This window comes from Pelobates fuscus, chromosome 2 (genome assembly GCF_036172605.1).
Source record: "Pelobates fuscus isolate aPelFus1 chromosome 2, aPelFus1.pri, whole genome shotgun sequence".
NCBI classification, from domain to species: Eukaryota; Metazoa; Chordata; class Amphibia; order Anura; family Pelobatidae; genus Pelobates; species Pelobates fuscus.
The window spans coordinates 327,131,899-327,148,965 of NC_086318.1; positions in this window are offsets into that span (position 1 = coordinate 327,131,899).

Sequence of the window (17,067 nt, forward strand, 5' to 3'; positions counted from 1 at the left end):
GTCCCTCACAAGTCCCCATTCATGGACATCTGGTTGGTTCTTAAAAATAAATAAAAGGAATCAGAGCTACCCACATGCTAGTTCTTTTAACCCCTGAACCATATTAGGTCCTCAAAGAACAGCCCTGTGAGTGTTGAGTATAAAAAATATACATTTTTAAATCTGAATCTGTGTGTGGCACATTACACTCATAATTTGCTTTACAGTAAATAAACGCTGTATGGTAATGTAAATGCTGTATGTTAGAGTATGTTTTAACAGTAGCTGAATACCAGTACTTATGTTGTGCTGCATAACCCATAGTCAGAAAAAGACACATTCACACAAAAGCAGGCTGAACCACATTGTAATATATTTGTTTATATGTATACATATATACATGGTTTGATGAGTCATTAAAACAGAGAATTTTTGAATGCTTACTGTGGCGGAACCGTTGCTTGTTCATGGAACTCCTTTTCATATTATGTGTGTTTCCCTATCTTTTCGTTTATTGTAACTGCTCCCCATTCAGGAGGGCTTCCACGAAGGGACCACGAAGGGAATTAATTCCACGAAGGGAATTAATTCGCCTCACGAAAGGGGACCACCCCAATACCTTATTTAGAATGCTAGGTTAGAACGTTCTCACCTTGCAACATAAGTGTCAAACTGCAAACTGCACAGGAAAAAATTAATGAGCGCTCCCCTGGGCGGCCGCCATTCGTACAGATGAACGTCAGCCAGGGGGAGCCTTCGTGGATTGTTTCCCGACTCCTTCGTCTCCCGAACAAGGACCTCCCTGGTGCCCTATTAGAACATTCACACCAACTAGTCAGAATGTTTGCGCTTGCAACATAGGTGTGAAAACGCACGGGAAGTAATTAACGAGTGCTCCCCTGGATGGCCGCCATTCATACAGACGAACGCCAGCCAGGGGGAGCATGCATACCTTATTTATAGGTTTCACACCGGGACCTCCCGAACGGGTAATAGTCGAGAGGAGTACCACTGTGAATGTCACTGAGGTTAGTGTGGACACTTTTGGGGCCCTGGTTAGTTTGGTGGGCTTTTCTGTGTCTGGGAGACAAAAGAGATTATCTCTTTTCCTGTGCCTTGGCTCCCAGGCACAGAGGCTCGTGGGATGAAGACCCCCTGTCACCTTGGGTGGGAGACCCCTCACCTAAGTGGCAGGCTTTCCATATTTGGGAGACAAAGGGATAGCAACCCCCCATTCCCGTGATTGGGCTCTCAGGGTTGGAGGATTCTGGGTTATAACCGCTGGGTGTGCCCGTGGAAGATCCCTTGCATGGGGTTTTGCATAAAAGCCGTGTGTGACCAATAAAGTTGTGTTGTACCTTCAGGACTGTGTGTCATCAGTTACTGGGGGGAAATGGGTCTCGTTATACTCTAAATGGTTCCTGACCGGCTAAAGGAAGGAAATTAGCGGAGGTAACAGGTCGGTTACTCTGGGTCGGGTTACTATTAAAACACATCACATCACAATAATTCAGTGTTACCTTGCCATACCACCAATTTGATCTTTTGCGTTCCCATCTTGAATGCATTACTATTAAGTATTTTACAGGAATTTAGTGGTTCCTGTCTTTTTCTCTGTACTTTTACTCACCTTGTATGTCAGTTTTGGATGCAATATTTCCATTCATATTATTTGGTAAGATAAAAATATTTATATTCAGTTCTGTATATCCCATACCATTTCCCTCTTGTAGTGTTCCAGAGTTTTGCATATTTTTACATTTTAGTATTTTCTTAACTGAACTGATTATATTGTGTGCAGTAAAAACAATTAAAAAAACAGCTATAGCTACATAAAAATATAGCTACAACTATTATAAAAACTGACAGATCCATTGTGCCCCACTGAATCACAAGCTGTTAAAAGGCAACGCTTTGCTTTTCTGCTCTGTGAAATTAAAGTATGTTTACAAGATGAAGCACTTTGTGTCTGGATTTCAGAGAGCAAGTGGAACAGATCTGTTCATTTGAAAGAGTGACAGCTTTTATTTTTAGGTTTTCATGTGTAAAGCAATGGCAAAAGCTTGCAAACCAGGTATTACATTTAATGAGATTTACTTTCATTTTTTTTTATTCTTTCTTGATCCTACAATCGCACATGGTATTGAACAGGGCTGTAAATCTAATCTAAAAATCTAATTTACTTAACATGGTTTCGTTCACACTATTCAGGGAATGGTGAGAATGGAATGTTGCACAACACATCTGCAAACATTTCGGTTATGTAGGGTTTAGTAGAATTTAAATTCTTTACAAGTGGCTAAAAAAATTGGATCCATCATTAAGGTCGTATACCACAACTGTATTATCTATGTGCACTTTGGGCATCTGGACTAATCCCACTATTAAAGGTGCACTATATCACTTTAAAAACATTTTGTTTTTTTAATGTAATTTATTTTTTATTTTGCAGATTGCACTTACCTAACCATTCATTTTAAGAGGTCTATTAGGCCTCATGGCTTTCTGAGGAGGGAGGCTGACCTCAACATGTATAGGATCATAGAACATGATCTGGTGAGCATAAAACAAAAATATTTATCAGATAAAAACTGGAAAAGACTAAAACAACTGTCCTAGGACTATAAGGACAGAAAAAAAGACCAAGGAGAAGAGATCCTGGGGTCCCAATTATACCTTACGTCAGAAGACTTAATTGTTAAATTAATTAATTGATTTTCCTGTCCTAAGGGTTTGAGGGATGAGCTAAACCCATATTTTAAATGCTGCCATGATTAGCAAGGAAAACAGATTTGGAAACATCCCCCATCTTAGCTCTGTAATATATATATTCTATCTTCACTGATCTGGGCCTTAATTTGTCTTTTGTTAACTCATTGAAACTTACCTTATCAATGAATAAACATTATAGGGCTTCTGCTGTATACAAGTGAAGTGAGCAGTTCTACATATACAACATAACAGAATGGATGCAGACATCATAAAGTATTTTGCTATTAACAGTAAAGCAAAAAAAGTCTTGTTTTCAATTATAAGCAGCACTGGAGTGAAATGTTTTTCCAGGTGCTAGTCCTGTAGCCTGCCATCTATATATCAAATGAACTGGCTAATGACTAGAGAAAATCTAAAATAAGAGAGACAGAAAATAACAGTAATATATAACCCCTTGTGGTGAAAGGTCAAAAAGCAGTAAAAAGAGACTATTTGTCATTGTCATCTTGCTTCATAGATACACTAGCATACCATTACTCTCCCAGCGCAGTTTGCTCTTACAAGTAAACACCAATCTAAATATCATAAATGTATTCTCAGATTATTTATTTAGAATTGTTTAATTGATTTATCACAGTGCAGCCCAACGCATTTTAAAATAAAGGTTAAAAAAAGTCAAAGATTTTAATCACTTTACAATACAGCAGCAAAAACAGTGTATATATATATATATATTTATACACTGTATATCTCTCTCTATATATATATATCGGTAAAATAGAGGTTTGAAGGCACTCACTGTTTTCAGTTCTGAGAACCGCATTTTTTTTTAGATAATATATCCTCGGTGCCGCAAAGTGGAACTATAATACATTCTTCTAATATTGGAAAGGAGTAGGCACTCGCAGGACTTTGTTATGAAAAAGTAAAAAAGTTTTTAATTGTGCAGCATCAATATTGCTAATATATGTATATATATATATATATATATATATATATATATATATATATATATATATATTGCTATGTTTCTAAAGAATTACAGCTCCCATGAGTTACTACCTATCTATTGTTTTCAAAGAATTCTGGGATTTGTAGGCGATGAACATCTGGGGGCACCATCATTTGAGATCACTGCATTATATACTTTGTTCCAGGAATAGGCAACCGTTTTTTCTCTTTCATACTAACATGTGATTAAATTATGTGTTGACTTGTTGTGGTGGTGAAAACGACATAATCATTTAAAAAGATACCCAAGAACCCTCTAGATCAGGGATAGGCAACCTTCGGCACTCCAGATGTTGTGAACTACATCCCCCTTAATGCTCTTACACCCATAATGCTGGCAAAGCATCATGGAAGGTGTAGTCCAAAACATCTGGAGTGCCGAAGGCTGCCTATGCCTGCTCTAGATGGTACAGTTTTTTTTATGGGGCTGCACCTGCAAAAGCTCTTCTGAAAATATTCACCATCATTATGACAGAACTTATGACTTAATTTTAGACTGTCCCTTTAACCTTTTCTAAGAGACTGTTTACTCGTATAATTTAGCAGATAAGATATATTCTGAAATGTAAAGCTAGTTTTGATGAACAGAAACGTAGTGTAATATACTGTATAAGAGAATTGTCAGTAGAAAATTGATGAGCACAACTACTCATTCCAGACAGGTGTCCATAGCATAAGATGCTTACATTGCATCTGGGGATTCTCAGTAGGAAAATGCACTCAGTGGTCACCTTTAACCTTTTGTATATGATACCATTGAGCACATGTTCACTGTCCAAGACAACTTTTGAAAACTAGGTTAGAGGCACAGCGCCAGATAATCCACTTACGTACAGAGTGTTTCTTCTTTAATGAGAATCATCAGCGTGAAATGTCCAGAAAATCTCACTGTGAGGATGGTATGATTAGTGGAATGATTTCTAGAAATGCATCTCTTGTGTTTTTGATATGATGTCTGGGTCAGGGCACACATGCTGATGGAGTCAGTGTATAAAACCGATACAGAGACTGAACCTGCTTTGCATATTATATCCAAGGATATTTCAGCCTCTTTTTTTGGCCTTGATAGCCTTTGATAGCGCAGGTAGCACTAGATAGGCTTGATAGCGCAGTTGACATTATTTCAACAAATAGGTCATACATACAAAAAGAAGTTTAGATCATAAATCCGATACATGCATCATCCAATGAAATGTTATACATTCAAACCAACCAAAACACCAAAAAAGGCACAGAGTAATAGAGAGAAGAGACATGAAAGGAGGGGGAAGAGGAAGGCAAGATAAGGGACGCTTGTCTCCCTTTTATTAGCTCTCAGAACACGACCATCCCTAGCTGTAAACCGAAATTAGTGAGCAACTTGAGTGCTTTCCCTGGGTGTCAGGACACTGTTTAGGAGACGAAGCCCAATATGCAGAAGAGGCTGTAACTCGATAAGTAATGCAGTACAAAAGAGTCAAAATGAAGAATGGTCAGGACAAGCAGCACAGGATCGTAGTCAGGAGTCAAGCAGGAATCAAATATCAGAGAATCAAACAGGATAGGCATTGAAGGTATTAACGCAACAGGAGCACAGTATAACTGAGCAAAGATTCAAGCGTTAGTGGAGCTTAAGTAGGGAGAGGGGGCATATCCACTTACTGTAGCTCCTTCTTCATTCACACCCCCATTCTCTGGTTTCCGACTCCTGTCTCCTTAAGAGACCTTGCTTCAGCGCATGCGTGCCATAAGATTCCCTCAAAACTCCGGATTCAGTGCAGCTGTGCTCGGGAGGCAGCAGTGTCTGGAGGAAGGCAAACGGCCGGCGTGGGTGGTCATGCCAGCCACGCTGCAGGGGAGTCACGTTTAAGCGCAGCATCTCCATGGAGGGAGAGGGTTGAGCGCTGCTGGAACGTGAGGTAGGTTAGCTGGTAGGTAAGCCTGGGAGTATAAACCTCAGGTAGGTAAGCCGGGGAGTGTAAACGAACGCACGTGGTCCAGTGAATGGCCATTTTGTCCCCTGAACACAAGCAGCAGTACTTGGTCATCAAGCGCATGGAATCCATTTTGGCTATGAATGTTTGCGAACCCAGACAAAGATTGTACCGTTCACCCGAACAGCTAGATAAACGACGTTCAGTAGATAAGAACTACCGACTGGGGGGAGCATTCACTTCCTAAGAGCCAGGGAGAGTATTTGTCATTGTTCACACAGGAACCCCCGAACGTAGACCGGCCGTTGCCCTAGTTTCTCTGGAACTATTTTGGGCCGGCTGGTCAGAACTTTAGCCGAATGGCGATTCCGTTCTACCGAATGGATCTGAGTGCTATTTGGACATCTTGGGCGCTCAGATGTGGGCTATTCAGGGATATAAGATTTATGGGGTTCCTGTAGATTTTTTTTATATGATTTTGGGGTGTTTTGTGAAAAATGTTATGTTTTCCTGTGGCTGGGAGATAATTGAGTTATCCTTCTATTGACTCAATTATCTCCCAGACACAGAGATGCCTAGGTGGGGTTTATACGTTTTCTTATGGAGACTCCATGCTGGGGGTCTGTGCATAAAAGGCCAAGTGTGGCAGAATAAACTTCAGTTGACTCCCAGAACTGTGTGTCATCCAGTTACTGTGAGAATGGGCTATAATCACTGAACAGTGCTTTTCTTCCAGCTCCAGGGGACTTCAACAGATATATTCAATCTCAGGATTGCTGCTCTGCTACAATTATGATAAGGACTATCCAGCAAAGGGCCCACCAAAGGGTGGCCTAGGTTCTCTTTGCAATGACACAGACCCACCAAAGGGTAAGCTACTAGAGCTGTTGTCCATTCTCAGTATTCTCTTACATACATTTTTTTCGCTTTTAAAATATAAAATTTTTATTTTTTTAAACCTTCATTACTATTTTATATTGATAATGCAGTTTTGCATGAATTGCGGTTACTATGGCACTTGGTCAACCTGTTTTTGAGATCTTAAAACTCTCAGTCTAACACCAGCCAGTTATATCTTCATAGAACCCACTTATTCAGTTTAGAAAATTACACAGTCAAACGATGCACGCATTCTCTCTCATCTGAGACTAGTTTAAAATTTGATAGCTAACACATTCCATCTGTGAAACCTTTTGTAAATCCCAAGATGGATTACTGTTTCAACATGTACAGAAAGTTAAGTCGTTACGTTGCATAAAACCTACTGTTTCTCAGGGGGAAATCTGAAATGCAGAACATTCCTTTCTAATACAGGTCCATTAGATACCCATACATTTTTCCTAGTCTGCAAATGGCTACAAATTCCAACTTTAATATTAAAATAGCTAAAATTACAAAGTTAAAATAGCTTGTTAAAATAGATGATTCTTACACTTACTATGTAAGCACTGATCAAAACAAAGTAAAGGGAGAATTGCTGTTGCAAATTTGTTTATTTATTCATTTGTATTCATGGAAAATACTACTAATTAAGCATTAACTAAAAAGGAGTATTAAGCAATTAGTAAATAGGTTATAGATCCAGCCCTTAAAACAGTGATGGCTAACCTTGACACCATAAATTGTTTCTGGACTACATTTCACATTGATGCTCAGCTAGCTTTTATAGTCTAAAAGCTAGCTGAGCATCATGGGAAATGTAGTCCAGAAATAATTTATGGTGTCAAGGGTAGCCATTACTGCCTTAAAATGAGAGTGGACCTGAACCTCTCTATCCACCCAAACCACTTCACAAGCAGTACATGGAATGGAATGTGATTAAAGTAGGTAAAACAGGTGAATCAAACCATTTGAAAATCTTGTTGTAATGGTTATAATCACTGGCGGATCCAGGGGGGAGGGGGGCAACTCCCCTGCCGGCTAGTGCAGGGCTGGCATTGCCCAAGTGCCAGCCCTGCAATGTGCCTGCGGACCGGGGAGGGAGATTTGATCTCCCTCCCCGGTCCGCAGGCACCGTGCTGACAGCCGGCAGGGGAGGGAGTTAGAGAGGACCCGGGAGCTCTGCCTGCAACTCCTCTGGGTCCTCCTCTTGCGAGCATGGATTATTGCCGCGGTTACCACGGTAACGCTCCAAATCTCACGAGAGTGAACTCTAGCCCTGGAGCGCGGGCTAGAGTTCACTCTAACCACTGCGACCACCAATGAATCCCACTGGGACCACCAGGGAACAAAATATGTCCCCCCTCCTCCCAGTAAAGGTAAGAAGGGAGGGGGGACAAAAAGTATATATTTATTTTAATTAAATAAAAAAAAAACCTCCCTACCCTCCTCCTCCCCCATAAACACACTATCCCACAAACACTGCCCCCCATACATCCACTATACACACTGCCCCCATACATACACTATAGAAACATAGAAACATAGAAACATAGAATGTGACGGCAGATAAGAACCATTCGGCCCATCTAGTCTGCCCAGTTTTCTAAATACTTTCATTAGTCCCTGGCCTTATCTTATAGTTAGGATAGCCTTATGCCTATCCCACGCATGCTTAAACTCCTTTACTGTGTTAACCTCTACCACTTCAGCTGGAAGGCTATTCCATGCATTCACTACCCTCTCAGTAAAGTAATACTTCCTGATATTATTTTTAAACCTTTGTCCCTCTAATTTAAGACTATGTCCTCTTGTTGTGGTAGTTTTTCTTCTTTTAAATATAGTCTCCTCCTTTACTGTGTTGATTCCCTTTATGTATTTAAATGTTTCTATCATATCCCCCCTGTCTCGTCTTTCCTCCAAGCTATACATGTTAAGATCCTTTAACCTTTCCTGGTAAGTTTTATCCTGCAATCCATGAACCAGTTTAGTAGCCCTTCTTTGAACTCTCTCTAAGGTATCAATATCCTTATGAAGATAGGGTCTCCAGTACTGTGTACAGTACTCCAAGTGAGGTCTCACCAGTGTTCTGTACAATGGCATGAGCACTTCCCTCTTTCTACTGCTAATACCTCTCCCTATACAACCAAGCATTCTGCTAGCATTTCCTGCTGCTCTATTACATTGTCTGCCTACCTTTAAGTCATCAGAAATAATCACCCCTAAATCCCTTTCCTCAGATGTTGAGGTTAGGACTCTATCAAATATTTTGTACTCTACCCTTGGGTTTTTACGTCCAAGATGCATTATCTTGCACTTATCCACATTAAATGTCAGTTGCCACAACTCTGACCATTTTTCTAGTTTACCTAAATCATTTTCCATTTGGCTTATCCCTCCTGGAACATCAACCCTGTTACATATCTTAGTATCATCCGCAAAAAGACACACCTTACCATCAAGACCTTCTGCAATATCACTAATAAAAATTGTGAAGAAAAGAGACCTCAGTTAACCTTTTCTTCTATGTTTTGTGTTTAATTCCCCTTTTTCTGCCAACAGTAGCTTATCCGTTCGGCAGTTTGCATCACCGAACCACGACCTCCCTCCTGGCTTGTTGTGATCTGAGCACCGACAATCAAGTGTTCCCTGGGTGGCCGTTGTTTGTATAGCCGCACGCCACGAGGAAAAGAAAACGGCGGCCATCTTGTCCGCACGAGGCGAGTCAGCGGGACTTGGTCGTCGAGTGTCTGGAACTAAAATCGGACACTCGACCGTGCGAAGTACCGCTGAAAACTACCGGACGGCCGGTTCTCCCCCTTGCCGAACACCCAGAAGAGCGGCATCCGGTAGTTATATCCGTATGGACCAGGGGAACAATCGCTCCTATGAGCCAGGAGGGTATTTTCGGGACTTTTGACAGTTTTCGCCCTTTTCCCCAATTGACCGACCCCACACACTGAATTCGTGGAACTGTTTTGGGCAGGAGCCTCGTGTGTGGTCGGTAAACCAAGACTTCCACACTTTTTAAGAACCCCTGAACCGATCTGGGTGAAATTTGGATATGTTTGCCTCCCAGATCGGGGCTATCCGGGGATATGTATTTTGTGGGGATACCTTGTGGGGAAAGGGGTGTTCCAATGTTTGGGTAAAATGTGTGCCCTCTGCCTGGAGATAATTGATTTAACCTTTAACTTATCTCACTATCTTCCAGGCAGAGGAAGGGGCGTGTAGTAAGAAAATATTGTACAGTGATTGGTAATATGTTTGTTTGTTTTGGGAGGTCCTCTTGCATGAGGACCCCCATAAAAGCCAGCCTGTTTCAATAAAGCTCAGTTCTGTTACACCCTTCATGAAGTCTTGGCTCATGTTTGGGGAAAGGATACTCTAACTACTGGGAAGGATTGTCGTGAAGCTGTATTCATCTCTACCCTCTGCTGGAGCTATGGTCACTTATACTCAGCTGAAAAAGGAACAAGGGACCGCAGTAACATCTCCCCTGCAGGTCCTAACAACTGGTGGCAAGCGACGGGATTGAATGGAACGCAGAAAGACAACTGATGAATGGCCCAGCAGTACGAGAAACTAAAAAAGACGACGCTACAAGATCTACTGGAAGCCCGAGGCCAGGTGGCAAGCAACAAGAGAAAAGCTACCCTCATAGCCGAACTAATGGAGGGCGACCAAACCAGCAGCGTGACGGACGTCAGCCGAGAGGAAGCAGAGTTCCAGCGGAAGGTGATGTGGAGGCTAAATTTATATGGGCCGAACCCACCACCGGAGGCGATAACACAAATCCTGGCACAAGTGAATGCAGAGCGCAGTGCCCTACAGGCCAGCTTGAACCAAGCAGACAACGCATCACTAACAGGATCTATAAATGGAGGACAGCGAAAGAAAATTAACTATGCTGCATTTAAAAGCTTTGCGGACGGAGAAACAGAGATTGACGCATATCTGCAGGATTTCGAACGTCAATGCGCTTTGGAGGGTCTGGAATCGATCTTAAGCAGCAAGCTCACGGGCCGTGCAGCCGAGGCCTACAGAGCAGTTCCTGACACAGCCATACATGACTATGCCAAGGTAAAGGAAATTCTGCTAGCTAGATATGCTGTGACCCCAGAGACTTACAGAAAGAAATTTCGGGCCTTACGGAAAGGTGGCCGAGACTCCTACACTGAGTGGGCTTTTAGGCTGTATCGAGCGGCCCAAAACTGGATACAAGGCTGCCTAGCCACCACATTGGAAGAGGTACTACAGCTCTTCTTACTTGAACACTTTTTTGAGCACACCCCGACAGACACCAGGGATTGGGTCAGAGACCGAAAGCCGGCTACCATCGAAGCCGCAGCCAAGCTGGCGGACGAGCATCATGAAGGCCGAAAGGGGGAAGCTAGTGGGAACCGTCCTCTGGTAAGGTCCAGTGCTCCACCACCAGGACTTGCGACCAACCCCAGACCACCCACACCCCAACCTGGTTTTGTCCGGAAACCTCCACCGGTATGTCACCAGTGCAATCAGCCCGGGCACTTCAAGATCCATTGTCCTCAGCGGAGCCGAACCAGCTGGGAACGGCCCCCACAAACCCAGAGGGCGGCCGCTCACCACTATCAGCACACCCCGGTGGGCGAGCCCGCACCCGACTCCGAACAGTGGGCTGTCCTACATGAGGTAGACCTAGCCCAAGCTGAAATAGACAATCGAGTCCACCACCGACAGTTGGTCACCGTAGACGGTCAAGAAGCAGAGGGGCTCCGAGACACGGGCGCCACCCTTACACTGGTACAGCCGCATACCGTAGCTGCCAAGGCTCGCACCAACAAGACTGTAGCAGTACGGGTGGCCGGGGGTGCCATCCACAAGATACCCACTGCTCGGGTACAGCTGAATTGGGGCCATGGTGACAGGCCGATGGAAGTAGGCATTATGGCGGGACTACCAGCCGACGTGTTGTTGGGGAATGATTTAGGGTGCCTAACTTCAAAGCTGATACAATCCGAACCTGCCGGAGCCTGCGCAGTGACCACTAGGGCGCAAGCCCGCCGAGCTGGACCAACACACTCCGAGGAACCACAGGTAGGAACTGAAAACCCCGTAGTCGCCCCTAACCCTATCCCCTTCTGGGGTACCCCCCAAGATTTTGGCCAAACCCAACAAACAGACCCCACCTTAGCCGGTTACAGGAAGGCAGTAGGGACACCCAGAGAAGGGAATAACCACGAGGAATTCCAATGGGAAAAGGGGTTGCTGTATAGGGTTACCGGGGGAGTGGGGAGGGGGGCAGCACAAGTGATAAAAAGACAGCTGGTAGTACCCCGGAAATACAGGGCGGAGCTTCTAAGGCTCAGCCATGATATCCCGCTAGCCGGGCATCTGGGTATCAAGAAAACTAAGGACCGCCTTACCCAGACGTTCTTCTGGCCAGGAATATCCACCGATGTGCAGTCTTACTGTAGAACCTGTGATACCTGTCAACGAGTAGGGAAAAGGGGGGATCACCCTAGGGCCAAATTAAGACCCCTACCTATAATTGACGAGCCATTCTACCGGGTAGCAGTAGACCTGGTGGGGCCTCTCAACAAACCCAGCTCCTCCGGAAAGCGCTACATACTCACAGTGGTGGACTATGCCACCAGATACCCTGAGGCGGTGGCGCTCTCCAACATTGAGGCGGAGACGGTGGCAGAGGCCCTAGTTAAGATCTTTTCCCGAGTAGGGTTCCCCCGAGAAATACTTTCCGACCAAGGGACCCAGTTCACGGCAACTGTAACGCAACAGTTGTGGCAGAGCTGCGGGGTTAAACCTTTATTCAGCTCCCCCTATCACCCACAGACCAATGGTCTCTGTGAACGATTTAACGGCACGCTTAAGCAAATGCTCACGGCGTTCACAGAGTCCTACGGTCAATGGGAGAAGTTTCTACCTCACCTCCTGTTTGCCTACCGGGAAGTGCCTCAGGCGTCCACTGGGTTCTCCCCCTTCGAACTCCTCTACGGGAGAAAAGTTCGGGGACCCCTGAACCTCATACGAGAGCACTGGGAGGGCAGCACAGGAGAGGAGGGAGTCCCAGTCCTGCCATACGTGCTGGAGTTTCGGGACCGCCTGCAAACTCTCACCGAGTCCGTTCGGGAGAACTTGCGGGCGGCCCAGAAACGCCAGAAACAATGGTATGACCACGGGGCAAGAGATAGGAACCTGGACATAGGGCAAAGGGTGTTAGCCCTCCGACCATCCAAAAAGAACAAGCTCCAGGCAGCCTGGCAGGGGCTATTTAAAATAGTCGAGAAGATTAGTGACACCACGTATATCGTGGCCAAATGTTCGGATGAAAGAGTAAGACGGGCCTTTCATGTCAACATGTTGAAGCCCTATCACGGACGCTCGGAAGATGTGGCTGCCATATGTGCCCCATCTACAGACGACAGTGAGGGACTCCCCTTACCAGACCTACTAGCGGCTAACCCCGGGACGGTAGAACAGGTGGGGTTAGGAGACAAGCTAGACCCCCCTCAGCAGGCAGACGCTAAGCACCTGCTCCAGGAATACGGTGGGCTATTCTCCTCTCTACCCGGATACACGTCCGCCGCAGTACACCGGGTAGAGACCCAGGGGGAAAACCCCTTGAGACAACAGCCCTATCGTATACCAGCAGCAGTACGCACGAGCATGTGGAAGGAACTCCAGGAAATGCTCGAACTAGGGGTTATTGAGGCTTCCCAAAGTCCCTGGGCGTCTCCAGTAGTGTTAGTACCAAAGCGAGACGGCACCACTCGTTTCTGTATTGACTACCGGAAACTAAATGACCGGACAATCACAGATGCCTACCCTATGCCGCGGATCGACGAATTGCTCGATCGCATGGCTAGTGGACACTTCCTGACTACTTTAGATCTGTGTAAAGGCTATTGGCAAATTCCCCTAGACCCGGCTGCCATCCCTAAGTCAGCCTTCGTCACCCCATTCGGGCTATACCAATTTAAGGTTATGCCGTTTGGGATGAAGAATGCCCCGGCTACATTTCAGCGGATGGCGGACCGACTTCTGGAAGGAATGCAGGACTTCGCATGTGCTTACTTGGATGACATCGCCATCTACAGCAGCACATGGGAAGCTCACCTGGGGCACTTGGCTTTGGTATTCCACAAATTACAGGAAGCCGGCCTTACCCTGAAACCCGAGAAGTGCCATGTGGGCATGGCAGAAGTCCAGTATTTGGGGCATCGGGTAGGTTCGGGTAAACAGAGGCCCGAGCCCGCCAAAATAGAGGCCATAGCAAATTGGCCCCAACCCCGCACTAAGACTCAGGTCCTAGCTTTCTTAGGCACAGCAGGGTACTATCGCAAGTTTGTCCCCGAGTATAGCACTCTAGCCAAGCCCCTCACCGATCTAACCAAAAAAGCCCTACCCAAGCAGGTATCGTGGTCGGAGTGTGCAGCAGCGTTTCAAAGTCTCAAAGCAGCTCTGAGCAAAGCTCCAGTATTGGCGGCCCCAGACCCTAATAAGACATTTCTCGTTCACACAGATGCCTCTATGTTTGGGCTGGGAGCCGTGCTGAGCCAGGTGGGGGAAGATGGCATGGAACACCCGGTGGCATACCTCAGTCGGAAGTTACTACCTCGGGAGGTCAGCTATGCCACCGTAGAAAAGGAATGCTTGGCGTTGGTATGGGCCTTAAAGAAGCTTCAACCCTACCTCTACGGCCGAGCTTTTACGCTACTAACTGATCACAACCCTCTCATTTGGCTCAACCGAGTTTCGGGAGACAATCCCCGGTTGTTACGCTGGAGTTTAGCGTTGCAACCATACAATTTTACACTGCAGTACCGTCCGGGCAAACAGAACGGTAATGCGGATGGACTTTCCCGTCAGACAGACGTGGACTCTTAATGCTACCACCCGGACATCCCCTAGCCAACCCGGCAGGGTCTAGGCGGGTATGCCGACCCATGGAACTAAGGGGGAGTAATGTGAAGAAAAGAGACGTCAGTTAACCTTTTCTTCTATGTTTTGTGTTTAATTCCCCTTTTTCTGCCAACAGTAGCTTATCCGTTCGCAGTTTGCATCACCGAACCACGACCTCCCTCCTGGCTTGTTGTGATCTGAGCACCGACAATCAAGTGTTCCCTGGGTGGCCGTTGTTTGTATAGCCGCACGCCACGAGGAAAAGAAAACGGCGGCCATCTTGTCCGCACGAGGCGAGTCAGCGGGACTTGGTCGTCGAGTGTCTGGAACTAAAATCGGACACTCGACCGTGCGAAGTACCGCTGAAAACTACCGGACGGCCGGTTCTCCCCCTTGCCGAACACCCAGAAGAGCGGCATCCGGTAGTTATATCCGTATGGACCAGGGGAACAATCGCTCCTATGAGCCAGGAGGGTATTTTCGGGACTTTTGACAGTTTTCGCCCTTTTCCCCAATTGACCGACCCCACACACTGAATTCGTGGAACTGTTTTGGGCAGGAGCCTCGTGTGTGGTCGGTAAACCAAGACTTCCACACTTTTTAAGAACCCCTGAACCGATCTGGGTGAAATTTGGATATGTTTGCCTCCCAGATCGGGGCTATCCGGGGATATGTATTTTGTGGGGATACCTTGTGGGGAAAGGGGTGTTCCAATGTTTGGGTAAAATGTGTGCCCTCTGCCTGGAGATAATTGATTTAACCTTTAACTTATCTCACTATCTTCCAGGCAGAGGAAGGGGCGTGTAGTAAGAAAATATTGTACAGTGATTGGTAATATGTTTGTTTGTTTTGGGAGGTCCTCTTGCATGAGGACCCCCATAAAAGCCAGCCTGTTTCAATAAAGCTCAGTTCTGTTACACCCTTCATGAAGTCTTGGCTCATGTTTGGGGAAAGGATACTCTAACTACTGGGAAGGATTGTCGTGAAGCTGTATTCATCTCTACCCTCTGCTGGAGCTATGGTCACTTATACTCCGCAGCTGGAAAAGGAACAAGGGACCGCAGTAACATCTCCCCTGCAGGTCCTAACAAAAATATTAAAGAGAATGGGTCCAAGTACAGATCCCTGAGGTACCCCACTGGTGACAAGCCCAAGCTTCGAATATACTCCATTGACTACAACCCTCTGTTGCCTGTCACTCAGCCACTGCCTTACCCATTCAACAATATTGGAATCCAAACTCAAAGATTGTAGTTTATTGATAAGCCTTCTATGTGCAACAGTGTCAAAAGCCTTACTGAAATCTAGGTAAGCAATGTCTACTGCACCACCCTGATCTATAATTTTAGTTACCCAATCAAAAAAATCAATAAGATTAGTTTGGCATGATCTCCCTGAAGTAAACCCATGTTGTCTCTGGTCTTGAAATCCATGTGTTTTTAGATGTTCAACAATCCTATCCTTTAACATGGTTTCCATCACTTTCCCCACTACTGAAGTAAGGCTTACTGGCCTATAGTTGCCCGACTCCTCCCTATTACCTTTCTTGTGAATGGGCACAACATTCGCTAACTTCCAATCTTCTGGGACTACTCCTGTTATCATTGATTGGTTAAATAAATCTGTTAATGGTTTTGCTAGTACACCACTAAGCTCTTTTAATAGCTTTGGGTGTATTCCATCAGGTCCCATTGACTTATTTGTCTTTACTTTTGACAGTTGAAATAGAACCTCTTCCTCTGTAAACTCACGTGTAATAAATTACTCATTTATCCCTTTCCTTAACTGTGGTCCCTTTCCTTCATTTTCATCTGTAAATACCGAACAAAAATATTCATTGAGGCAGTCAGCTAGACCTTTATCCTCATCTACATACCTTCCTTCTTTTGTTTTTAATCTAACTAATCCTTGTTTTACTTTTCTTTTCTCATTTATGTATCTAAAAAAAGTTTTGTCCCCCTTTTTTACTGACTGTGCTATTTTCTCTTCTGTGTGGGATTTGGAAGCTCTTATAACTTGCTTAGCCTCTTTCTGCCTAATCTTATAGGTCACTCTGTCTTCCTCACTCTGGTTTTTTTTATAATTACTAAATGCTAACTTTTTGTTTTTTACTATTTTGGCCACATCTGCGGAGTACCACAGTGGTTTCTTGATTTTTTTGCTTTTACTGACAAGCCTAATGCAATTTTCTGTTGCCTTCAGTAGTGCAACTTTTAAATAATCCCATTTCTTTTGGACTCCATATAAATTGCTCCAGTCTGATAATGACTCCTTTACACATATTCTAATTTTAGAAAAGTCTGTTTTTCTAAAGTCTAAAACTTTTGTTTTTGTGTGGTGTGACTCAGTCACTGTTCTTATATTAAACCACACTGACTGATGATCACTGGATCCTAAACTTTCACCTACAGTAATATCTGATAGCAAATCTCCATTTGTTAACACTAAATCTAGTATGGCCTCTTTACGAGTTGGCTCCTCAACGACTTGTTTTAGAGACAATCCCAGTAGGGAGTTTAGAATATGTGTGCTCCTGGCACAAGTAGCTATTTTTGTTTTCCAATTCACATCAGGAAGATTAAAGTCACCCATGATGATAACTTCCCCCTTCATTGTCATTTTAGCTATTTCTTCAACTAGTAGATTATCTAACTCTTCAATTTGTCCTGGG